Raw genomic sequence first — 26,712 nt, forward strand, 5'->3', positions numbered from 1 at the left:
GATGATCTTGTAGTTTTTGCCTCATCAATGAAAGATGTACGTCGTGCATGCGAGATTATTCTGGAATTTTGTGCCTGGACAAATGCACGTATTAACAAGGGGAAGACAAAATTACTTGGTCTAGGCATCTGGACCCTACATAAAACTCAACGACCTGTAGTGACACAGTGGGCAGCGGCGTCGGCTGGGGTTCCTGAGGTTAAGAGTTCGATTCCCCATAGAGGCAATTTAAAACAATCATATTCTAAAAGTAAATGGCCATATGATTGGATAACTCAAGTAGATGAATTAAAAATTCTCGGAATTACTTTTTCTTCCGAAACCCAAAAAAACAGTTAAAGACAATTGGCAAAGACAGCTCAACATCATCCAAAATATTCTCATCAAAAACACACACCGTCATTTCACTTTTTATGGTCGCATCCTTTTCATTAAACAACATGTTTTGTCACAACTTGTTCATATAGCCCACGTACTTCCCTGCAACAAAACCCAAGCCCTTCTCCTCCAACAAAAATGCAACAAATTCCTTTGGGCACAACGAAGAGAGCACCCACCCCTAAATGTTTTGATCCGCCCCCGGCTTCAAGGTGGGCTTGGTGTCACTTTACTTTTTCCATTCTTCCTGTCCCTTTTCACTCGGCAAATTTTCAAATCTTTAATCCACCCCGAGGCTATTGAGAGAACTGCAACTGTTTATTGGTTGGGGCCACATCTCAAGAACCTCCTTCCACAAATCACCCAGCCTAGGTTTAATGCAACCCATTCATCGCATCCATACTTCACTACCTCACTTTCAACCATCACCGATCTACTTAAAAGCTGGCATCTTCTCATCGTCAACTGTATCGAATCACCGCGCCACCTACAATCACCTGATCGCTAACATAGGGCAACCAGGGAGAACAGAGATTGCGAAACCAGACCTTGACTGGGCTTCCATCTGGCGTTGGGTGGCCAAAATCAAAGGGAAAAACGCCGAAGTGGTCTGGGATTTCAACCATAACCAGCTTCCCACCAAAATGCGTCTCAATAGTCTCCATCTTTCAAACAACGACCAATGCCCTCTATGCAATGCTGGCCAAGAAACTGACGACCATCTAATGTTACTTTGTAAAGAGAAAGTTGACATCAGTTTATGGCTCCGTATTCAATTGACAAAACTCTGATGTCTAAAACCATTGAAATCAGCAATCAATTGAGACGTTGGAAATGGGCCCAATAAAAAGAAAATACTGGCCCTCATCCAATCCTACATAATCACCGTCTGGACTGGCCGCAGCCAAAACTTCACCCCAGCCATAACCGAATTACAGTCTCTCTGGTCACGCCTCCTTCATTCAAAAACTCTCCACAGACGTCACCTTCTAAACCCTAAATATTCCTACAAAACTTTCTACACAGATACCTTCTTTCCTTCATACAACAAGTTTCTCCCATCATAATTATTATCTCTTGGAACCCCCCCCTCCAGATGTCATATTGTTAATCTTCATCTCCACCAAAATCATTTGTCCTCCTTCAATTCCGCCTCGAAATGTAATTAGTTCGCTGTAATTTTCCTCCTTTGCCACAACATGCAACTTATATCACAAATGCCACAAATGCCTCAACGTATCTGTAAAACAATTTAAATCTTACTTGTGACAATAAATCGTTTAAATATATAAAAAAAAACCCGGAAGGCTGGTGGTTCGATCCCACCCAGGGGCGTTGGAATAGAAGATTGAACAAAGGTGTGAACACACAGACACTGCATTGGTATTTTTAAAAACCTCCCTAATAATTTGCCTTCGTGCTGGCCGAGTCATCAGTGATGGAAATCCATGATTGCTCTACAGATAACAAGGTTTTGGTAACGTTGGTTAAAGTTGTGGCGTAGCACTCAGGTCGTTGATGATAAACGAATTTGGTTGCTTCACACACATGTACATGATGGCGGTGATCTGAGTCTTTATTGCAAAATTGAAAAACCACTGTTCTCACCCAGGGTCGAACTGAGGACCTTCAGCGTGTAAAGCCGACGTGATAACCGCTACACTATGAGAACGTTTATTCATCGCATCAGCGATGGTTTCGATGCAACTGACCATAGAATCGGAAATATCTTATAGAAATCAACTTTCACATTTGATTTGGAATTAATAATGTTGTTCCCACCCAGGATCGAACTGAGGACCTTCAGCGTGTTAGGCCGACGTGATAACCACTACACTATGGGAACACATGTATAACAATTACTACATTGAAATTGAATTATAGCAAGTCATGTAACCAACACTTTGTATTATCCAATTTACGTTGGGGTTAAACCTACCAACCTTTGATTAGGAATCTCATGTTCTAACTGCTGAGCTAGTCGGCACACATGCAATATCAAGTAAATGATGTGCAAAACAACAAATCCTCTGTCAGCAATCTACTTTTTTTGTTGTTGACATTTTAGATTAGTCATTAAAAAAGAATCATTAATTTACCAACCATCCCTACGCTTCGAATGAACCTTTAAGAAGATAAGCATATTTTTTCTTTCACCACGAAAGAAGGAGAAAGGGAAAATTTCGGGATCCATCTAGAAACCGCGATCATTTTAAGCTCGTGCTTGTTTTCAAGTACAAAAAACCAAAAAAAAACCAAAAAAACAAACAAACAAACAACACTAACAAGCAAATTTTATGTTTCTTTGAGTAATCCATGCTGCTAAGCTGTAACTTATCAACCTTGAATAGCTTACGGTGTTTGGCTGGTAGAAGGCATCCGCGACTCGCTCTTTTCCCTCTCCTTCTGAAATTGAAATCTATATATCTTCTTAAGTTATATGTTTCATTAAGAACAATGAATGTAGTAAGAATCTTTGTCCGAAACTCTATTTAAGATTTGTGGTTTAGTTTAGACGTCAAATAACATCACCTGACAAGCTTTAATACGGAGAGATAGGGAAATAATCACATTCTGTAGTTGGAAGAGTCCATGTACAGACACATGTTATCAGCAAACACACACATAACTGAATCTACCCATCCACCGATTTGGCAGTTTGTCTTTGAAGAGAATAGTGTTGTACCTAAAATGAAATCATACCTCTGTTAAATGTTAATTATGTTATCCATAATTTTGATTTTGTGCAAGAATTTATTTATGTGCCTCTGTGGCGCAATTGGCTAGCGCGTTCGGCTGTTAACCGGAAGGCTGGTGGTTCGATCCCACCCAGGGGCGTTGGAATAGAAGATTGAACAAAGGTGTGAACACACAGACACTGCATTGGTATTTTTAAAAACCTCCCTAATAATTTGCCTTCGTGCTGGCCGAGTCATCAGTGATGGAAATCCATGATTGCTCTACAGATAACAAGGTTTTGGTAACGTTGGTTAAAGTTGTGGCGTAGCACTCAGGTCGTTGATGATAAACAAATTTGGTTGCTTCACACACATGTACATGATGGCGGTGATCTGAGTCTTTATTGAAAAATTGAAAAACCACTGTTCTCACCCAGGGTCGAACTGAGGACCTTCAGCGTGTAAAGCCGACGTGATAACCGCTACACTATGAGAACGTTTATTCATCGCATCAGCGATGGTTTCGATGCAACTGACAATAGAATCGGAAATATCTTATAGAAATCAACTTTCACATTTGATTTGGAATTAATAATGTTGTTCCCACCCAGGATCGAAATGAGGACCTTCAGCGTGTTAGGCCGACGTGATAACCACTACACTATGGGAACACATGTATAACAATTACTACATTGAAATTGAATTATAGCAAGTCATGTAACCAACACTTTGTATTATCCAATTTACGTTGGGGTTAAACCTACCAACCTTTGATTAGGAATCTCATGTTCTAACTGCTGAGCTAGTCGGCACACATGCAATATCAAGTAAATGATGTGCAAAACAACAAATCCTCTGTCAGCAATCTACTTTTTTTGTTGTTGACATTTTAGATTAGTCATTAAAAAAGAATCATTAATTTACCAACCATCCCTACGCTTCGAATGAACCTTTAAGAAGATAAGCATATTTTTTCTTTCACCACGAAAGAAGGAGAAAGGGAAAATTTCGGGATCCATCTAGAAACCGCGATCATTTTAAGCTCGTGCTTGTTTTCAAGTACAAAAAACCAAAAAAAAAAAAAAAAAAAACAAACAAACAACACTAACAAGCAAATTTTATGTTTCTTTGAGTAATCCATGCTGCTAAGCTGTAACTTATCAACCTTGAATAGCTTACGGTGTTTGGCTGGTAGAAGGCATCCGCGACTCGTTTTTTTCCCTCTCCTTCTGAAATTGAAATCTATATATCTTCTTAAGTTATATGTTTCATTAAGAACAATGAATGTAGTAAGAATCTTTGTCCGAAACTCTATTTAAGATTTGTGGTTTAGTTTAGACGTCAAATAACATCACCTGACAAGCTTTAATACGGAGAGATAGGGAAATAATCACATTCTGTAGTTGGAAGAGTCCATGTACAGACACATGTTATCAGCAAACACACGCATAACTGAATCTACCCATCCACCGATTTGGCAGTTTGTCTTTGAAGAGAATAGTGTTGTACCTAAAATGAAATCATACCTCTGTTAAATGTTAATTATGTTATCCATAATTTTGATTTTGTGCAAGAATTTATTTATGTGCCTCTGTGGCGCAATTGGCTAGCGCGTTCGGCTGTTAACCGGAAGGCTGGTGGTTCGATCCCACCCAGGGGCGTTGGAATAAAAGATTGAATAAAGGTGTGAACACACAGACACTGCATTGGTATTTTTAAAAACCTCCCTAATAATTTGCCTTCGTGCTGGCCGAGTCATCAGTGATGGAAATCCATGATTGCTCTACAGATAACAAGGTTTTGGTAACGTTGGTTAAAGTTGTGGCGTAGCACTCAGGTCGTTGATGATAAACAAATTTGGTTGCTTCACACACATGTACATGATGGCGGTGATCTGAGTCTTTATTGCAAAATTGAAAAACCACTGTTCTCACCCAGGGTCGAACTGAGGACCTTCAGCGTGTAAAGCCGACGTGATAACCGCTACACTATGAGAACGTTTATTCATCGCATCAGCGATAGTTTCGATGCAACTGACCATAGAATCGGAAATATCTTATAGAAATCAACTTTCACATTTGATTTGGAATTAATAATGTTGTTCCCACCCAGGATCGAACTGAGGACCTTCAGCGTGTTAGGCCGACGTGATAACCACTACACTATGGGAACACATGTATAACTATTACTACATTGAAATTGAATTATAGCAAGTCATGTAACCAACACTTTGTATTATCCAATTTACGTTGGGGTTAAACCTACCAACCTTTGATTAGGAATCTCATGTTCTAACTGCTGAGCTAGTCGGCACACATGCAATATCAAGTAAATGATGTGCAAAACAACAAATCCTCTGTCAGCAATCTACTTTTTTTGTTGTTGACATTTTAGATTAGTCATTAAAAAAGAATCATTAATTTACCAACCATCCCTACGCTTCGAATGAACCTTTAAGAAGATAAGCATATTTTTTCTTTCACCACGAAAGAAGGAGAAAGGGAAAATTTCGGGATCCATCTAGAAACCGCGATCATTTTAAGCTCGTGCTTGTTTTCAAGTACAAAAAACCAAAAAAAAAAAAAAACAAACAAACAACACTAACAAGCAAATTTTATGTTTCTTTGAGTAATCCATGCTGCTAAGCTGTAACTTATCAACCTTGAATAGCTTACGGTGTTTGGCTGGTAGAAGGCATCCGCGACTCGCTCTTTTTCCTCTCCTTCTGAAATTGAAATCTATATATCTTCTTAAGTTATATGTTTCATTAAGAACAATGAATGTAGTAAGAATCTTTGTCCGAAACTCTATTTAAGATTTGTGGTTTAGTTTAGACGTCAAATAACATCACCTGACAAGCTTTAATACGGAGAGATAGGGAAATAATCACATTCTGTAGTTGGAAGAGTCCATGTACAGACACATGTTATCAGCAAACACACACATAACTGAATCTACCCATCCACCGATTTGGCAGTTTGTCTTTGAAGAGAATAGTGTTGTACCTAAAATGAAATCATACCTCTGTTAAATGTTAATTATGTTATCCATAATTTTGATTTTGTGCAAGAATTTATTTATGTGCCTCTGTGGCGCAATTGGCTAGCGCGTTCGGCTGTTAACAGACGTGTCTAACTGATCTCCCAAGAGTGACATCTTGCGGTGAATCCAAAAAAACTGTTTTGTTCCTTTTTTTTTGCTCTCTCTCTCTTCTGGTTGTATTGTATCTTGTAATTCGTTTGTTTCCCTTGTTTGTTTGTTAAGGCGCCATTTTGGTATTGGCCTTTTTTCTTTCTTTTTTGCATTTTTCCCGCCTCTTTGCCCCTTTGTTGTGGGTAAAATGGGAACGGAATCCCCAGACGTCTGGCCACGTACTGCCGAAATCTCTTTTGGTAATACTGAAGTGACCAGACATGAATTCTACGAATGTTTCGAGCATGATAGTAATGAATCTGACAGCATCTTTGATGCTGTTTCTCGCCTACCAGGGCGAGCCTTTTGCGTTTTCCGAATTGGTTTCAAGACCGTCAAAGACCATATTGAATTCTTGAATAAATTTAGTGCAAAAGAATCTGTAGTCATTAGTGGCAAGGAGGTCCGAATAAGAGTTAGAGATAGGTCAGTTAACCTCGTACGCGTTAGAATTCAACATTTCAAATTCGATGATGACCTTATCCTGCTAAACAAGAGATTGCGCGAGTTTGGAGTGATTTCTCGGGTGTTTTGGGACACGTATCAGGATAGGTCGCTTCCAAGGTGGAACGGGATAAAGACTGGAGTTGTCAATGTGGATATGGAGATCCACAAGGGCATCCCATCTTTTATCACCTTTGGAAGCTACAAGGATCCACTAATGGTGTCTTATGCAGGACAAATGCACACATGCCGCATGTGTGATTCTCCCACCCACGTCTTAGCTAATTGCCCCAAGCAACCCCGTAGTTTAACCACCCCCAGCACCATTTTAAAAGGCCCCATGGGAACACGTAGCTATAGTAGTGTACTAACAAATCGTGGGACCGTTAAAATTGTTAGGAAGCCCCAGGAGACAGGGCCGACTGGTGGCGGGAAAATGCCAATTGCTCCAACTGTTGACGCTGATTCATTTCCCGAGTTAGCCCAGAGGTCAACGATGTCGACTGTAGTCGTTTTTGATAAAGCTCCTGAGGATCCAATTTCGAAACCCGATGAAGCTGAGTCTCTTTCTGACACCGATTCTGACGCTGAAGACACTAGCTGTGTGGATTCGTCTGTGGCGTCTTATTCGGTAAGGAAAAAGAAAATGAAAGAGACGAGGGAATTCCGCGACCAACAAAAACAATCAAAAAAAGGAGTCGTACTGCCTCTTCCCATTCCCCCGTCGAGGAAGCTAAGGAAATTGAATCTGATGTAGCTCGTTTGGTTGAACTCGGGTCTCCGACTCTAGAGGTTTCAGGTTCGATACCGAGTGTGGACACCAATTCTTTTCCCACCCTTTCGGGGGGGGGACGATGTGCCAGCCGATACAATTGCACCTAGAGTACCATCTATTCCATCCATGATAGATCAGATGGATAACGATGTGGATGAAAAGATGGATGCAACCGAGTTGTGTTCGGTTTCAAACCCTGAGGAAGACTTTTCCTTTTCTGATGAGAGTCTTCAGCCAGGCCAACGGTCACTTGACAGCCAGAAGGCTAGTCATGTGAGCGAGACTCAGGAATCTTTGGGCGTCCCCCTCAGCACTCAATCGACTTCTATAGCAGATAAAACCCTCAAAGCAATGGAGGTCATTAGAAGGAAAAAAGGCAACGATAACAAGACCCAATCCCCAAAACCCAATTTTAAATTTTAATCATGATTAACATCGCGACATATAATATCAACAGAATATCGTCACCTGACAAACTTCAAATAATGCTCAATTTCTTTTTACATCAAAACTTGATATTATATGTTTGCAAGAAGTAGTATTCCACTATAACACCGTATTTACTAACCATTACCAGATGCACACAAACCTCGGCCCTAGAAAACATGGGACAGCCATCCTAGTACGACACGGCCTGAGCGTCAACAACATTTTGTTTGAACCGGAGGGGAGGTTGATAGCCATGGAAGTAAAGGGTTTTGCTTTTGTGTGTATTTACGCCCCATCTGGTGACCAAAATAAAACTTATAGGGATTCTTTCCTCCGGGAAACTATTCCGGCTTATGTTGCCCAATATAAGGCACCAGCAATTATATTGGGAGATTTTAATGCCGTTGACGAGATCGATGACCGGAAAAGTAGCAAGACAACACCACCTAAAATTAGACTAGCACTACTAGAACCCCTCCGAGATTTAGTAAAAGCCCTTTCATTAACAGATGTCTGGAGAGATATTCGGAAAAATGAACCTTGTTGGACGTACTTTTGTGCGACTAGCCAGGCTAGATTAGACCGAATTTATTGTCAGCACCACGTAAAATTTTCTGATATCCATTTGCACGAGTTACCACTCGGGGATCACAGACCAATCGTAGGGTATATAAACAGTACCACCCCTCCTCGTGTAGTGAGAAACAAGTCAAGGGTTTTATGGAAACTTAACACATCAATCCTCGAGGAGGAAGAATATATAAAATTGGTGCATGTCTTTATTGAAGAAATGTCCCAACATACATCCCGTATTGGAAACGTAGACCACTGGTGGGAGAACATTTTCAAACCTGGCCTCAGGCGTTTATCAATTAATTATTGTAAAAGAGAATATGTGACCAGAGAGTCAAACGGAAATTACTCCAACATCAACTAAAAGAAACCGTGAACAATGCAAATCTCAATCATGCGCGCTACATGGAGTTGAAACGTGAGTTTCTAGCCTGGGAGCGAGAAGCATTGAGGGGATTTGCAATACGTTCACGCGTTCAAAGTACAGCCGAAGAAGAGACATCTACCTTTCATATGAACAAGTCAACGAGTAATTTCCAGAAGTCTCTGATCACCCAACTCAAAACTAATGATAACTGTAAAATTACCCAATCTGAGCAAATTAACCTAGAAATAATTAAACATTTCAGTGGAATCTTTCAGAACCAGCCCGCCCCTAATACCCATTTAGCTGGAAAATTTATAGAAGGGATTAGAGGTGCACTTAACCGCACAAAACCCACTAAAAACGACCCGGGTCTATCAGTAGTAGCTCAGTCGTTAAACGCTCAAGCGTTCAATCGAGGAGTACTAGGTTCGATCCCGGAGAGTGACAATCCTCTAGTGTCTCCATTTACAGTAGAGGAAATTAACAACGCACTTAGGGCAACTAAAAAGAACAAGGCCCCAGGTACAGATGGCATTCCTTTTGAGTTTTATTTAAAATTCTGGGATGTTATTGGTGTTCATTTTCTAGAGATGATGATTTGTGTCCTCGACAAAAGAAAACTCCAACCGTCGCAGGGAAGGGCAGCTATTAGATTAGTCCCAAAAATCCCAGCACCGAGTAAAATCACAGATTACCGGCCAATTTCATTGTTAAATACCGATTACAAGTTAATCGCGTCAGTATTGGCTTTTCGTCTGAGAAATTCTCTTCAAAACTCTCTAGATTCACATCAAAAAGGTGGTGTACCCGGCCGCTATATCTTTGACAGCTTGTGTTTAATTCGAGATGTCATTGATAATATAGGCCGTAAATCAAAAGAAGTATCTTCCCTCAAACCGGCCGCCATTATCGCGTACGATTTGGAGAAAGCATATGACCTTGTCAACCGAGACGTACTGTGGGAAGTGATGACAGCCATGGGCTACCCTCCCCTGTTTGTTGATTGGTTAAAAACACTGTACAGTATAACTGAACTATGCCCATTGAACGGTAATGACATAGTCGGTACTGTGGACAATGCACAATCCGTGCGACAGGGGTGCCCTCTGTCAGTCCATCTGTTTGCCCTCTATATTGAACCGCTTTTAGTTTGCTTGTCTAGGGGTATTGACGGAATTGAACACTACGGAAAACGCATCCAAGTTCGTGCATATGTAGATGATCTTGTAGTTTTTGCCTCATCAATGAAAGATGTACGTCGTGCATGCGAGATTATTCTGGAATTTTGTGCCTGGACAAATGCACGTATTAACAAGGGGAAGACAAAATTACTTGGTCTAGGCATCTGGACCCTACATAAAACTCAACGACCTGTAGTGACACAGTGGGCAGCGGCGTCGGCTGGGGTTCCTGAGGTTAAGAGTTCGATTCCCCATAGAGGCAATTTAAAACAATCATATTCTAAAAGTAAATGGCCATATGATTGGATAACTCAAGTAGATGAATTAAAAATTCTCGGATTTACATTTTCTTCCGAAACCCAAAAAACAGTTAAGGACAATTGGCAAAGACAGCTCAACATCATCCAAAATATTCTCATCAAAAACACACATCGTCATTTCACTTTTTATGGTCGCATCCTTTTCATTAAACAACATGTTTTGTCACAACTTGTTCATATAGCCCACGTACTTCCCTGCAACAAAACCCAAGCCCTTCTCCTCCAACAAAAATGCAACAAATTCCTTTGGGCACAACGAAGAGAGCACCCACCCCTAAATGTTTTGATCCGCCCCCGGCTTCAAGGTGGGCTTGGTGTCACTTTACTTTTTCCATTCTTCCTGTCCCTTTTCACTCGGCAAATTTTCAAATCTTTAATCCACCCCGAGGCTATTGAGAGAACTGCAACTGTTTATTGGTTGGGGCCACATCTCAAGAACCTCCTTCCACAAATCACCCAGCCTAGGTTTAATGCAACCCATTCATCGCATCCATACTTCACTACCTCACTTTCAACCATCACCGATCTACTAAAAGCTGGCATCTTCTCATCGTCAACTGTATCGAATCACCGCGCCACCTACAATCACCTGATCGCTAATATAGGGCAACCAGGGAGAACAGAGATTGCGAAACCGGACCTTGACTGGGCTTCCATCTGGCGTTGGGTGGCCAAAATCAAAGGGAAAAACGCCGAACTGGTCTGGGATTTTAACCATAACCAGCTTCCCACCAAAATGCGTCTCAATAGTCTCAATCTTTCAAACAACGACCAATGCCCTCTATGCAATGCTGGCCAAGAAACTGACGACCATCTAATGTTACTTTGTAAAGAGAAAGTTGACATCAGTTTATGGCTCCGTATTCAATTGACAAAACTCGGATGTCTAAAACCATTGAAATCAGCAATCAATGGAGACGTTGGAAATGGGCCCAATAAAAAGAAAATACTGGCCCTCATCCAATCCTACATAATCACCGTCTGGACTGGCCGCAGCCAAAACTTCACCCCAGCCATAAAGGAAATACAGTCTCTCTGGTCACGCCTCCTTCATTCAAAAACTCTCCACAGACGTCACCTTCTAAACCCTAAATATTCCTACAAAACTTTCTCCACAGATACCTTCTTTCCTTCATACAACAAGTTTCTCCCATCATAATTATTATCTCTTGGAACCCCCCCATCCCTCCAGATGTCATATTGTTAATCTTCATCTCCACCAAAATCATTTGTCCTCCATCAATTCCGCCTCGAAATGTAATTAGTTCACTGTAATTTTCCTCCTTTGCCACAACATGCAACTTATGTCACAAATGCCACAAATGCCCCAACGTATCTGTAAAACAATTTAAATCTTACTTGTGACAATAAATCGTTTAAATATAAAAAAAAAACCGGAAGGCTGGTGGTTCGATCCCACCCAGGGGCGTTGGAATAGAAGATTGAACAAAGGTGTGAACACACAGACACTGCATTGGTATTTTTAAAAACCTCCCTAATAATTTGCCTTCGTGCTGGCCGAGTCATCAGTGATGGAAATCCATGATTGCTCTACAGATAACAAGGTTTTGGTAACGTTGGTTAAAGTTGTGGCGTAGCACTCAGGTCGTTGATGATAAACAAATTTGGTTGCTTCACACACATGTACATGATGGCGGTGATCTGAGTCTTTATTGCAAAATTGAAAAACCACTGTTCTCACCCAGGGTCGAACTGAGGACCTTCAGCGTGTAAAGCCGACGTGATAACCGCTACACTATGAGAACGTTTATTCATCGCATCAGCGATGGTTTCGATGCAACTGACCATAGAATCGGAAATATCATATAGAAATCAACTTTCACATTTGATTTGGAATTAATAATGTTGTTCCCACCCAGGATCGAACTGAGGACCTTCAGCGTGTTAGGCCGACGTGATAACCACTACACTATGGGAACACATGTATAACAATTACTACATTGAAATTGAATTATAGCAAGTCATGTAACCAACACTTTGTATTATCCAATTTACGTTGGGGTTAAACCTACCAACCTTTGATTAGGAATCTCATGTTCTAACTGCTGAGCTAGTCGGCACACATGCAATATCAAGTAAATGATGTGCAAAACAACAAATCCTCTGTCAGCAATCTACTTTTTTTGTTGTTGACATTTTAGATTAGTCATTAAAAAGAATCATTAATTTACCAACCATCCCTACGCTTCGAATGAACCTTTAAGAAGATAAGCATATTTTTTCTTTCACCACGAAAGAAGGAGAAAGGGAAAATTTCGGGATCCATCTAGAAACCGCGATCATTTTAAGCTCGTGCTTGTTTTCAAGTACAAAAAACCAAAAAAACAAAAAAAAAAACAAACAAACAACACTAACAAGCAAATTTTATGTTTCTTTGAGTAATCCATGCTGCTAAGCTGTAACTTATCAACCTTGAATAGCTTACGGTGTTTGGCTGGTAGAAGGCAACCGCGACTCGCTCTTTTCCCTCTCCTTCTGAAATTGAAATCTATATATCTTCTTAAGTTATATGTTTCATTAAGAACAATGAATGTAGTAAGAATCTTTGTCCGAAACTCTATTTAAGATTTGTGGTTTAGTTTAGACGTCAAATAACATCACCTGACAAGCTTTAATACGGAGAGATAGGGAAATAATCACATTCTGTAGTTGGAAGAGTCCATGTACAGACACATGTTATCAGCAAACACACACATAACTGAATCTACCCATCCACCGATTTGGCAGTTTGTCTTTGAAGAGAATAGTGTTGTACCTAAAATGAAATCATACCTCTGTTAAATGTTAATTATGTTATCCATAATTTTGATTTTGTGCAAGAATTTATTTATGTGCCTCTGTGGCGCAATTGGCTAGCGCGTTCGGCTGTTAACCGGAAGGCTCCCAGAAGTTAAGCTGCGTCGGATGCAGACGTCTTTTTGTGTTCTCCCGTTTTTCCATCATTTTGTGAGTTTTTGTTATTTTTTATTACTTTTTGTTGTTATATTCGTGTTTTTGAGTGTTTATTTTGTATAGTTTAGCTGTTTTTGTAGTGTTTTGTTGCCAATTGTTTTATTTGTCGTGTTTGTTTACGTGTGTGGGGTCCTTCCCCTCCCCTTTTTTTGGCAGTTTGTTTACATTGTCTAGGGGACAATGGCTGCCAAGTGGCTCAATAGTGTAGATATTGATTTTGGGGTTCAATTCCCGAAATTGAGTATGCGTACGGTTCATGGTTTTGTGCGTAGTTTGAAGGTTGATGCTCAGGATCTCTTAGGCCTAGTTGCTGTGCTAGATACGAGAAACCAGGTCGCTAGAATTACGTTTACGTCAGAGGCATATACCTCAAGTTTTTTGTCCCAACACAGTGGTATCGTCAGGACCGAATTGGAGGGGAAAGAAGTTAGTGTAGTGATAAAGGATAGCAATATCCAAGAGAAATTTGTTCGAATTGCAGGGATTCCACAGAACTTAGACTTGGGAGTAGTTCAGACACGTCTTAAGGAATTTGGAAATGTAATTGAAGCTCGGTGGGAGCGCTATCGGGTGGCAGAGGATGAAGTTTTATACCCTGTCCTAGCAACGTGGATGATTGTAAGAATGACGGTGACGAAAAACATTCCGTCATACATTACCATTGGAAGTTATCGTGCCATGGTAAAGTATGACGGACAAAAGCCCACTTGCAGACTTTGCGACGAAGAGACACACTTTAGCTACGACTGCCCAACTTTAAAACGAAACCAGGAACCCACCATTGTCCAAAAACCTGTTGCCAAAAAGACTAAAAAGACAGAGACTATTAAACAGACACCCGTAGTAATTCCCGTGGTAGCAAATTCCATGGTTTCCCAGGTACCTCTGGGGAGTGAATCACAAGATTCACTCTCAGGAAGTACTAATAATTTGGAAACTGAAACCATGGAATGTGACACCGCTACCACTCCCGCATCTGTACCTCCGAAAGACAATCCTTTGAAACCAATTACGAAATCCAAAATAGCAGCACCTCACACAGAGACAGAAGACCAGGAAACAGTGACAATTATCATGGAATCAATGGAACCCGACACGGGGGAAATTGATACCACTGATCCAGACAAAACTAAGGACCCCCTGAAAATTCCCACGGTACCACGAAGTAAACGATTTAAACCTACCCTGACGCCCCAAAATTCGAAACCCACTTCAGGCATTCCCGTACTCAAAAAAACCTAACACATGACTTCACAATTAAAAATCGCTTCTATCAACATTGGGGGTATTCGATCAGTCGAGCGACGTCAAATTCTTTTAAATTTCTGCAGGGACGGTAATTTAGATATCGTAGGACTTCAAGAGGTAGCCTTTCACTCTTGCCCAATTATTGAAAGCTGTTACCACTTGCTAGCAAATGTCGGTCCCAACAAAAAAGGAACAGCCATTCTAATTAGACATGGTCTGGAGTATTCTCGACTGCTTCTTGAACCTGACGGAAGGCTTATCTCCATTGACGTAAAATGTTTTACGTTTATTAATATCTATGCCCCGTCAGGTAAGCAGGTAAAGAATGAGAGAAACAATTTTCTTCGTCAAACCGTTCCTGCCTACTCGGTTACCACTCGACTGCCCTTCGTGTTGATGGGCGATTTTCATTGTGTTGACGACATCCAAGATAGGGCAAATATCCAATCCCTCCCTGTCCCAAGTAGTGTTGTTAGCTATGCTTTGAAGGAGATGGTTACTGGTCTTGATCTGGTAGACATCTGGAAAAAGCTAAATCATAGTGATCCGGGCCACACTTTCCATTACCACGACGGTTCTTCTAGGCTTGATAGGATTTATGCTAGTCGATCGTTTGCGGATAAATTTTTAAATATTTCTTTGCAGCCTTTATCGATTAGTGACCATCAGTCGGTACAATCCACACTTACTTGCAATCTTGATCTCCCAAATCGTAGCAGACCACCTGCCGGATTGTGGAAACTAAATACTTCAATATTGTCAGAAGAAGGTTTTCAGAAATACGTAACCAATTTCATTCAGGAATCTGCTAATCATCCTCTTAGGGAAAGTAATGTAGCAAATTGGTGGGAGAGTGTCCTGAAACCGGGTATCAAGCGTATTTCGGTGGATTATTCCAGGCAAAGAGCAAGGCTGATAAGAGAAACTAAGTTTTTCTATCAATCTTGCATACAGGAATTGGCCGAAGCAGATACCTTTGATTGGGTTGCCTTTCAACAGTTGAGAAAATTCTCAAAGTCTTGGGAGGAGAGCACACTCAAAGGGTATGGGATTCGTTCCCGCTGCTTCGAAGGGCCAGATGTAGAGGAAGCAAGTATTTTTCACATAAATCGTGCCAGGAATAATTATCGAAAATGTTGCATTGATAAGATCATTGCCCCCAATGGCACTTGCTTATCGACCAAAGAGGAAATTTCAGCAGAAATTGTTGCTCATTTTACAAAAATTTTTAAGACTCAACCTTCTCCTGACACACTGGCAGGGTCTGAGTTCCTTGAAGGAGTAAGAGATTGCTTTAAGCCAACCCCAAACCTAACAGCACCAATTTCCCTTCTTGAGATTAGAGCTGCTCTAATAGCAATGAAGTCAAACAAGTCCCCTGGCACCGATGGCATTCCTTACGAGTTTTACGTAGAATTTTGGGACGTGATCGCCCCCCACTTCTTGGATATGTTTAATCATATCCTGGAAAGGGAAACTCTGACGTCTTCGCAGGGCCAAGCGGCGATCAGGCTAATTCCTAAGTCTTCGGGACTTTGTGGAAATTCTAATTTTCGGCCAATTTCTCTTTTGAATTGTGACTACAAAGTCATGGCATCTGTCTTAGCGAGACGATTGAGGCAGACACTATCTTCTACCATAGGGCCTCATCAAAAAGGTGGGGTACCTGATAGATTGATTTTTGATAATTTAAGTCTTTACAGAGATGTCATTCAATTCGTTGATGACCGGGGATGTCATGACTCTTCCAACTCTTCGATTCGGGGTATGGGCGCTGCCATTGTTGGAGTTGACTTTGAAAAGGCCTACGACCTGGTTAACAGGGAAGTCCTCTGGAGGATTCTGGATGTTATGGGTTACCCCACCACTTTTGTCCGTTGGTTACAGACTATGTATTCTGTAACAGGAATGTCAATCCTCAACGGATCAGAGGTGGCTGGGGTGATTTATGATATTCAGTCGATTCGCCAGGGATGCCCCCTATCTGTCCATCTCTTCGTTCTATACATTGAGCCATTACTTGTGCGTTTATCTCGAGCTCTCAAGGGTATATCATTGTTTAATGAAAAACTCACTGTCAGAGCCTTTGTGGATGACGTCACCATTTTCGTTTCATGTGACGAAGATTTTACCAGGGCAGGACAAGTCCTTGACTTGTTCTGTCAGTGGACAAAGGCAAGGATGAATAAGGAGAAAACAAAAGCCCTGGGACTCGGGACTTGGAGCTCTAGATCAATTTGGCCTCTTGAGTGGCTTGTGTCAGCACCAACATTGTCCCTGTTAGAAATTAAATTCTCTCACTCCATAGTCGAGACAGCTGGTAGGGTCTGGAATGATGCATTCGGCTCTCTAAATGGTATTCTGCGAGAGAATGCCTGTCGACGTTTTAATATTTACCAAAAGGTGATTTTCCTCAAGTCGAAGGCTCTCTCGGGAACTGTGTATATTGCACAGGTATTACCTTGTAATCCAAATATAGCTGACCAGGTTTCAAAGGCTGTCATGAAGTTCCTATGGATGGGAAAAGTAGAAAGGCCGAAGAAAACTGTAATATACCGTACTGTCAAACAAGGGGGACTGGGAATGGTCAACACACACCTGTTTTACCGTTCCCTTTTCCTGTGCCCCATGTATAAAGTCCTGACAGGCCCCAACAGCCCAGAAAGCTCTCTACTTCGGTATTGGATGTCCTTCCCTCTCCGAACCTTATTGCCACTCTACAAGGACAACACCGTACCCGTAGCAGTCATGAAGAGGCCCTATTACCTTCAGGAACCCCTGCATCAAATCAAGCAACTCTTTGCATCTTCAATCCTGGTGCAGGGGAATCCAATGGTTCATCGGAAAACTTACAACCATTGGGTCCTGGAGGTGACGACAATGGGAAAGCTGGAGATCCTGAGGCCTAATCTGGATTGGCCACGAATCTGGAAGGCGACTGCAGCCCTTCCTAGTAACATCAGAGAGACCATGTTCCTGTTCAACCAGCGACTTCTCCCTACCAGGACCAGATGCCATCGGTTGGATCCCAACAAGGACGCAAAATGCCCAATCTGCCATCAAGACCCCGAAACCGATGAGCATATGATGTTCCAGTGTCCTGAACGCCTCACCGTTTGGAGCTGGTTGGAAGGAATCATGCGTCAAAAGGGCTGCAAGACATCAAAAGAAGATCTGATTCGTGGTCATTTTGGGCCAATAGGGAATCTCCGGCAAGCGTTTACTCTTCTGGCTGCCTACATCTTCATCAACTGGAAGGCAAGGAACCATCAACGTACCCCAAAACAAGAAGAAGTAGAGAGCTTATGGAAAACACTTTACCCCCATAGTTAAATCCACCATTCTTTTTTATCTTTTCCTATATTTTACTTTCATTTTGTTCATTTAGTTTGTTTGTGTTTTATTTAATACCTAAATATGTAAGATCTTTGTTTATTTTTGTTTATTGTAATATCCTACCCCAATGTCATCTGCTATTGTTTACTTTTGTTTATTTTTGTTTAGCACCACCTATGATCCCTTGCATTTGCTTGTTTTTGTTTCTGTTTTGCTCTAAGACCCCCATTGCCAAATTTTCTTTTCTCTGCCCTAATAACGTCTGCATCCGAGGGGCGAAATTATTTGTTTGTTTTTGTTTGCTTTTGTTTGTTTTGTTTTTTGAAAATTGAAAATTAACAGAAAATAAAAGAGAATTTTACAAAAAAAAAAAAAAAAGAAGGCTGGTGGTTCGATCCCACCCAGGGGCGTTGGAATAGAAGATTGAACAAAGGTGTGAACACACAGACACTGCATTGGTATTTTTAAAAACCTCCCTAATAATTTGCCTTCGTGCTGGCCGAGTCATCAGTGATGGAAATCCATGATTGCTCTACAGATAACAAGGTTTTGGTAACGTTGGTTAAAGTTGTGGCGTAGCACTCAGGTCGTTGATGATAAACAAATTTGGTTGCTTCACACACATGTACGTGATGGCGGTGATCTGAGTCTTTATTGCAAAATTGAAAAACCACTGTTCTCACCCAGGTCTCGAACTGAGGACCTTCAGCGTGTAAAGCCGACGTGATAACCGCTACACTATGAGAACGTTTATTCATCGCATCAGTGATGGTTTCGATGCAACTGACCATAGAATCGGTAATATCTTATAGAAATCAACTTTCACATTTGATTTGGAATTAATAATGTTGTTCCCACCCAGGATCGAACTGAGGACCTTCAGCGTGTTAGGCCGACGTGATAACCACTACACTATGGGAACACATGTATAACAATTACTACATTGAAATTGAATTATAGCAAGTCATGTAACCAACACTTTGTATTATCCAATTTACGTTGGGGTTAAACCTACCAACCTTTGATTAGGAATCTCATGTTCTAACTGCTGAGCTAGTCGGCACACATGCAATATTGTAACAGTAAGTTGTATTGACGGTTCACAAGACTAAGACTGGGGGCTTGATACACGACAACGGGGGACTATATATGGGGGGGAAACACTGACGTCACACGTCCGGTAGCATTGCATACCGGATCACATAACGTGGTCATTGACCACGTGACATCCCCCCCTCTAGCTGCATTCGTCCCCGAATGCATTACTAAAACAAACAACACAAAAAAAATATAGACCGAAAGAAAACCGGGAACATTGCTACATGATACAGTCCACATGACACCCCCAAAAAAAAAACATCATCCCTATGCCAGATGCTCAATGGACGACTCTAGCTCGCGCAGCGTTGTCAAGCAAGTCTCTTCATGCGCTGCCATACGGTTGTCTATTTCCGTAAGGCAATGCATGGTACTCCACCGCCGCGCACGTCGCTTCTTAGCTTCTTCCTCGACGAACTCCTCCACCACTCGTAGGCGTTCCCGAAGGTCGGCCATATTAACGTCTCCTTTTCTCCCTCGGCACCACTGGATGCTGCACACAGCCACACTGGCCATAAACAACGCTGCTCCCACACCCCATAGCTCGAATGGATATGTATGATGTTCCGCCGCTCGTTTTCCCCTTTCCGAATCGTCTACTTCCAAAGCACGGATAGTTTTACCAAAACTAGCTGCGTTCGTCAGACTGCCGCCGATCCGTTTCAAGGACGCTTCTAATGAAGCCTGCAGCGATGAGTTCGTAGATTTCCCGCTCGTCATGCTTCCTTGTTGTTGGGCATCTGTAGCTACAGCCCAGTTCACCCCTTTCAGACGTGGCACAAAGTCGTTCCCCTTCCTAGTGGATGATAACGAGTGTTGCCTACTGGCCTGCAAAATCCACTCATCAGTTTGAATGGAGCAACCGTGCGGGATTTCGACAATACCGACCAACGGCAGCTCTGCTCTCGAAGAATCCCTCGAATCTGTCTGTTGGGGACACTCCATTACCAGAGAGCGTGGATTATTCATTGATACTGCCCATCTCCGGTGGCCCAGGTAAATGGCTTCAGGTCCTCTCCATTCTACTACAACATGATCGCACTCCGTTTTCTTTTTGTCAGTGTCCTGCAGGAACAGCGCCATCACACAAGTCTTCTTAAAATTTTTTCGGTAGATAGCTTTACTGGGCGGACATACCGAACTCGCCTTTCCCTGGCAAGAGCGTACCTCGGCTTCCGTCAGTTCAATAAATGTTTGCCGATCCCGCCCTACCGCCAGAAATGCGGGAATGGGTGCGTAATGAAGACCCACGTTACCTGCAGCACTAAACACTGGCAACACAAATGTTCGATATAACTCAAATGTCTTAGTAATCTCAATTATTGGCAGATGAATGAATAGCCGAAGCCCGTTTGTTGTGGCCGCTACGACGACCCGGGCTTCCTGGTATGCCCTCCACAGGTCACCATTCTGCAAAGCAGGTGTCAGTGCCCAACCCCTCGCCAAAGAAGCTCGAATTTCTTTAAGAACCGATCGCAGTTGAGTAGGTGGGAAAAGTTCCGGGGGTAAGTTGCCGGTTGCCAACAGGGCGAGACCAATGCCGATGTCCTCCAATGTCATGCTGGCCCAGTCTAGAACTCTCTGAGCAGCTCGAAAGGCTTCGTCCATCCTCGCCGTCATAATCACTTGACTTTCTAGAGCGTTCACGGCACTCACCACATTCTGTCTCCATTTGTTGAATTCCTTCTCCAGTGATTGGTGCGCTCTGTCCAGCTGCTGCATGGCCAGTACATGTTCCCCGAGTTCTCGTAATGTCTCATTCACTAACGTTGCTTGATGAGCCACCGCACTCACTATCCCCGACGTTTCTCCTCCCAAGGCCTGCAGCTGTCCATTAAGTCCTTCTAGATCTTGACTTGTCGCCACCCCAAACAGCCAGTGCAGTGCGGTACCGCCGACGTCGATAAAACCTCTCTTGACCCTCCTGGGCCCTCCTACCACCGCCTCCCGCAGCGTGTCGTACCGTTCACGTACAAGTCCCAATAGCTCCAACCCGTCCGTCGCCCTTTCCACCATCTGCGCCCGTAACCGTGCACTCCATCTTGTTTCCTCCGCCTGCGATTCTTTCTTCTTGGCCGAGTCTGTGAACCAAAGGTGCAGTTTGTTCAGGGCGTTTTCTATGGGACTGAATGAGACATCGGTTTCTACTACCCACTCCGAGTCACTAAAGAAGACCTCCCCTTGTAATTGGAATATTACTCCATCCCTCACAAAAGCCTCTTGGGAATGTCCTTGACTGGGTTGTACCCCCATCAGCGGTCCCAGTAGTCCTAGCAGAAGGAGAAGAGCCCCCACTGCCTCCTGCGGCATTTGTCCGTATCGTACCGGTGGCATCCGGGCTCGTGTCGATCGCCGCACCTGATCGTCAATCCTTTCATTTCGGGCTTCTTGCACCTCCTCGTCCCGGGGTGTAGTCTCTCTAGTTTCGGCCTCTCGGTCACGGATGTCCTTTCCCCCGGCAATTAGGTTGCTGCATTGCGGCTTTATTCTTCTCGGTTCTGCTCCCGTACTTTCTTTGTCTACCACTGTCCATTCGGCCCCTCTGACGAATTTTTTCATTTTCACCACGTGCACCAGTTCTGTCTGTCGACCACTTGGTCTCTTTACTTCGTAATTTAATGCCGACGCCTGGTGTACCACCACGAATGGTCCCAGCCACCGGTGAAGTAACTTTTCGGCTCTCCCCACCTTCCGGAACGGCTTGTACACCAGTACTTCTTCCCCTGGGCTGAATTGCGGTGTAGCTCTTCGAGTCGCGTCATAGTACCGCTTCTGTCGTTCTTGTACCTGTACCAATCGTTCTTTCACCATCTTTCTCGCGGCTTCCAAATTCCGGGCCAGTGCATCAGGATCCTCTGCAAGAGGCGTCGCGCGTACTCCCATCACTACATCCGCCGGCAACCGCGCTTCTCTGCCGTAGAGAAGGTAAAAAGGTGTCTTTCCGGTCGATTCCTGAACACTAGAGTTGTACGCGAATGTAATATAGGGCAGAATGTCATCCCAGTTAGTGTGTGTGCTGTTTATATACATCGATAGCATGTCCCCCAGCGTGTGGTTTAGTCTTTCTACCAGGCCGTTGGCCTGGGGATGATAAGGAGTTGTCGTTCTATGGTCCACCTCCATTAGACGCATGACTTCCTTCGTGAACTCCGCGACGAAACACTTTCCACAGTCGGTAACCACACCCTCCGGCGCCCCATGCCGTAAGACAATCTCCTCGACGAAGAACTCAGCTGCGTCCCGGGCCGTCGCAGTTGAAACAGCCCTCGTCTCTGCCCACTTGGTGAGATAATCCACCGCAACGATGATATTCTTCTTGCCCCCCACCGACACGGGAAAAGGCCCCAATATGTCCATCCCAACTTTTTCGAAAGGTCTCTCCACGCGGATGATTTCCATGTGTCCCTGAGGTTCTACTGGCGGACTTTTTCTTGCCTGACACTGCGGACATGCCCGCACGTAGTTTAGTACCTGCTGTCGTAAGCGTGGCCAGTAGTATCTTTCCTCTATCCGCCCTAGCGTCCTCTTCACTCCTAAGTGCGCAGCCCAACGATCGCCATGGTACGCGTCTAAAATCTCCAACCGTTGATCCGGGGGTACGCATAGACGCAACCTCATTCCTTGTTTACCCAAGGTTCGGCGATGCAGTAGTCCATCAATCAGCACGAAATTTTTGTAGGCCACGGCTGTACTCCTTTCCAGTTGCCTGCGTACCTCCACCCATCCCGGGACTGCCCCTTGCATTTCTCTCGTCCAACGACGCTCCTCCTCACATGCTGTCGTGTATACCGGTAGCAGGTCCTCTTCGTCGTCATTGTCTTCTATCCCATCCATCGGATACCGAGATAGTGCATCAGCGTCCTCATGGAGCCGCCCACTTTTATACACAATTTCGGGCTGATAGTTCTGTATGGACAATGCCCACCGTGCCAATCTGCCCGCCAAATCTTTCTTTGTTGTTAACCAACAAAGGGCGTGGTGGTCCGTCACCACTTTCACCTTTGTCCCCCAGATGTAGCTGTGGAATTTCTTCACCGCCCAAACCAGGGCTAAGCACTCCTTCTCCGTAATGGAATAATTCCGCTCTGTTCGGGATAATAGCCTGCTGGCAAAGGCAACTGGCCTCTCCCCTGTCTCCCCCTTCTGTACTAAGGCCGCCCCGATCCCGTATTCGCAAGCGTCGGGATGGATTTCGAAGGGCTTTGTGTTATCCGGGTACGCCAACTGCGCAGCTCCCATTAGCGCGTTCTTTAGAGCCTCGAAGCTTTCCATGGCCTCCGCTCCCCAGGTAAATGTTTTTTTTTCGCCCACAAGATCGTGTAGCGGTCTGGCGATTTTCGCGAATCCGTCGATAAATCTTCTATAGTACGAACACATGCCTAGGAACGCCCTTATTTTCTTCACTTTTGCCGCTCTGGAACCATCCAACGGAGGGTGCGGGAAGTCTCTCACTGCCTGCACTTGCTTCGGATCCGGTAACACCCCATTTTTATCCACGATATGTCCCAACGCCCGTAGTTGTGGCTGGGCGAACGTACATTTTTCCAACTTCACTTTTAGATTTGCCCCTCTCAGACGTCCCAGTACCCCGCGCAGTCCTTGCACGTGTTCGTCCAACGACCGAGAGTACACTACAATATCGTACAGATAAACTAGACACGTTGTCCATCTGAGACCACTTAATACCACGTCCATCATTCTTTGAAAAGTTCCGGGTGCTGTACACAGCCCCATTGCCATCACCTTAAATTGGTATAGCCCATCCGCTGTGACGAACGCCGTTTTCGGACGGTCACCTTCCTTAATGGGCACTTGCCAGTATCCTGACTGCAAATCCATGATTGAAAAGAACGCCGCCCCCTCCAATCGTGCCAGAGTCTCCTCTATCCTCGGCAGCGGATACACATCACTTATCGTCACTGCATTTAGGCGCCGGTAATCAACACAAAATCTCCACGTCCCGTCCTTCTTTCTGACCAGGACCACTGCCGCTCCCCATGGGCTGTTCGAGGGTTCGATAACTCCTGCTTTCTCCATTTCCTTGCACTGAGCTTCTATAATGATTCTCTCCTTCCATGCCCGCGCATGGGGTGATTGTCGAATTGGTTTTGCTTCCCCGATATCTATTGTATGCTCTGCTGCCGTACACAGTCCTAGTTGGTCTCCGGGCCACGAAAAACAGTCGCCATATTCCACTAACACTTCTCGGATCTTTTCTCTGTCTGTCGGCGTTACCCCTTCTCCAATCCTGCTTTCAAATTCGTGCTCCCGAAACGCTTTCTTCTCTGCCCCTGCTGTCGCGACGGCTACTGGCGAGTCTCCCTCCTTGATTTCGGTCACTGGCTCGATTATTCCTAACACCGTCCCCTCTTCGATTCATTGTTGGTGATCCGATAAGTTGGTTATCGCCATCTGTCCGATTGTTCCCATGCCGCTAACCAGGACCTTTCCCGTCGACACCCTTTTCGTCCTCTGCAATGCTTGGGATGGTTCCACCAGTGCACTTTCGCCAAACCCTTTCAAATCTAGTGGTTGAGTTGCGACCACTTTCATCGATCGGGGTGGGACCCAGCATCCTTTCTGGACTACTAGTTTCGGTGCTTCCTCCATCATCTCCTCCCCCAGTGCTCCGAGGGAAATGTCTCCAATGAAGATCTCCGGTAGCGCCCCAATCTTCATCCGCGTTCCAAGTTTCTCCAACATGTCCTTCCCCAGAAGTAAGTCGATGTCGCCGTCCAGAACCAAAGCCTCCCCCTCGACGGTCATCTTCCCATCCGATACTAACAGCCTTGCGGCTCCTCCCGGTTGAATCTCCTTGCCGTCAACTGATACTAGACGATTTGCGCGCCATGGTGTCACTGTTATCCCTAGTTCCCTCACTAATTTGGGCGAACACACGGACACTACCGCCCCTGTGTCTATCACGGCAGCCACCCGTTTCCCCAGCACAACACATCCAGTACTACCATCCTCTGGATGTCGATCTTCAGAATTGGCCATGCTAGCACCTCCGGGTCTCCATGCTCTGTCCCTACTAGACCAATTACTTGCTTACCCTCTCCAGCGAATCGCACCTGCTGATGCTGTTTTTGTTGTGGTGCCCCCCTCCTCGCTGGGAGCTCAGGCAGTCGCGACGTATGTGTCCTATCCCTTCACACCCGTAGCACACGACCTTTCCGTCCTGCGTCCGACCCCTCAGGCCTCCCTGACCGTTTTCTCTTGTTGGACACTCTCTCCCGATGTGCCCCTCCGTCTTACATCTGCTGCAGATAGGTTTCCCATCCGAAGTCCATTTCAGTATCGATCGGTTATCCGACCGATACTGTTGACTCTCCGCTCTTTCTCCTTGCTGTGCGGCTGCCCCTGATGCGTTCCTTGATGCCACGGCTCCCATTAGTCCCTCTAGCAATTTTTCCATTCGATCCATTCTCTCATCTCCCGTCGTTGGTGTTTGTTTTCCGACCACGCCCATCGCCCATTCCTCGTGTCTTGCTCGGGACGTCATTTCCTGATACCGCTTAATTTCTTGAAGGAATTCGTCACACGAGTTGGGTTTCAAACTCCAGAGCTTCTCTAGTAAACTTGGCTTGAGTCCTCTCCATAGGTGCGCCAATTTCGTAGCTTCGGTCATATTCGGGTCTACTCTGCGGCATAAATCCAGGATGTCGTAAAAATACTCGATCGTGGATTCCTCGATTTCTTGTTTGCGTTCTCTCAGATTCGCTTCATTGAATCGATTCTGATTGACTGGCTTGAATTGCTCCAACAGCTGTGTTTTAACTCCGGGTACAATTGGCGGTCCTGCAACATCCTCCCATTCGGCTGCTAGTTGTCCCGCGGCCTCTTTGTATGAGTACCACTTCTGCGCTGCCCCGGACAGCGACAGCTCCACGTGGTCGCGAAGTTCTTCAACTCCCCATCGATTATATCTCCCGATTCTTTCGTATCGATGCATCCACTGCACGACGTCTTCCCCGTCCTTCCCCCCGAAGGTGGGTGGGGATTGGAATTTTATCTGTGCGGCCATCGCGTGCCTTGCGCCCACTTGCTGTTGAGCTGCTCTGAATCCCCGGATGTAGCTACTGATATTCGATGATCTTCTTCTCAAATCCGTGAAATCCCACTCTGGCTGCTCTTCTTCGTGTTCTCCCGATCCTTCTTCCTCTTCGGCGTCCTCCCACCGCTCAGTTTCCTCCTCACTGAATGTGAGATGATACTCCTGCCGAACGGATGCCGGTCGCTGCCCCTGTTGGGGTTCGTTAGCCCCTTCCTCTATTTCTCCTCGCTCTTCCGTTCCGCTTTCCCTCAGCGGTCGACTGCGCGTCCTCGCCCGCCCCTGGGATGCACTCCCGATCTCGGGTATCCCCCAACTACCCCGTGCCACGAACCGTCCCCGAGCGTCTCGGATTCTCTCCCCGCTCCTTACGTCCTCCTCTCCTATCATCTACTTCCCGCAATCCTCGCACCGCTTGTTTCTTGCCGAACTTTTCGGCTCCCGGTTCACTTCCCCGCTTCTTGCCGTAAACTTCGGCTCACGGTTTACTTCCCCGATTCTTGCCGAACACTTCGGCTCACGGTTACTTCTCCGCTTCTTGCCGAACTCTTCGGCTCACGGTTCACTTCCCCGATCCTTGCCGTAAACTTCGGCTCACGGTTACTTCTCCGCTTCTTGCCGAACTCTTCGGCTCACGGTTCACTTCCCCGATTCTTGCCGTAAACT

At 44.5% G+C, this 26,712-nt stretch overlaps 11 non-coding genes across 11 annotated transcripts; 2 read left to right on the top strand and 9 right to left on the bottom strand.

The window, feature by feature from the left end:
• Nucleotides 1-1,977: 1,977 nt before the first annotated feature.
• Nucleotides 1,978-2,050, bottom strand: Trnav-uac. Its single transcript has one exon. It is a non-coding gene; the product is annotated as a tRNA-Val (tRNA).
• Nucleotides 2,051-2,151: 101 nt separating this feature from the next.
• Nucleotides 2,152-2,224, bottom strand: Trnav-aac. The gene has a single exon. It is a non-coding gene; the product is annotated as a tRNA-Val (tRNA).
• Nucleotides 2,225-3,142: 918 nt separating this feature from the next.
• Nucleotides 3,143-3,216, top strand: Trnan-guu. Its single transcript has one exon. It is a non-coding gene; the product is annotated as a tRNA-Asn (tRNA).
• Nucleotides 3,217-3,480: 264 nt separating this feature from the next.
• Trnav-uac lies at nucleotides 3,481-3,553 on the bottom strand. Its single transcript has one exon. It is a non-coding gene; the product is annotated as a tRNA-Val (tRNA).
• A 1,090-nt stretch (nucleotides 3,554-4,643) lies between these two features.
• Trnan-guu lies at nucleotides 4,644-4,717 on the top strand. Its single transcript has one exon. It is a non-coding gene; the product is annotated as a tRNA-Asn (tRNA).
• Nucleotides 4,718-4,981: 264 nt separating this feature from the next.
• Trnav-uac lies at nucleotides 4,982-5,054 on the bottom strand. The gene has a single exon. It is a non-coding gene; the product is annotated as a tRNA-Val (tRNA).
• A 101-nt stretch (nucleotides 5,055-5,155) lies between these two features.
• On the bottom strand, nucleotides 5,156-5,228 carry Trnav-aac. The gene has a single exon. It is a non-coding gene; the product is annotated as a tRNA-Val (tRNA).
• Nucleotides 5,229-12,030: 6,802 nt separating this feature from the next.
• Nucleotides 12,031-12,103, bottom strand: Trnav-uac. The gene has a single exon. It is a non-coding gene; the product is annotated as a tRNA-Val (tRNA).
• A 101-nt stretch (nucleotides 12,104-12,204) lies between these two features.
• Trnav-aac lies at nucleotides 12,205-12,277 on the bottom strand. Its single transcript has one exon. It is a non-coding gene; the product is annotated as a tRNA-Val (tRNA).
• A 6,291-nt stretch (nucleotides 12,278-18,568) lies between these two features.
• On the bottom strand, nucleotides 18,569-18,642 carry Trnav-uac. Its single transcript has one exon. It is a non-coding gene; the product is annotated as a tRNA-Val (tRNA).
• A 101-nt stretch (nucleotides 18,643-18,743) lies between these two features.
• On the bottom strand, nucleotides 18,744-18,816 carry Trnav-aac. Its single transcript has one exon. It is a non-coding gene; the product is annotated as a tRNA-Val (tRNA).
• Between the last annotated feature and the right edge of the window lie 7,896 nt (nucleotides 18,817-26,712).

Source organism: Daphnia magna, linkage group LG9, assembly GCF_020631705.1.
Source record: "Daphnia magna isolate NIES linkage group LG9, ASM2063170v1.1, whole genome shotgun sequence".
Lineage (NCBI taxonomy): Eukaryota > Metazoa > Arthropoda > Branchiopoda > Diplostraca > Daphniidae > Daphnia > Daphnia magna.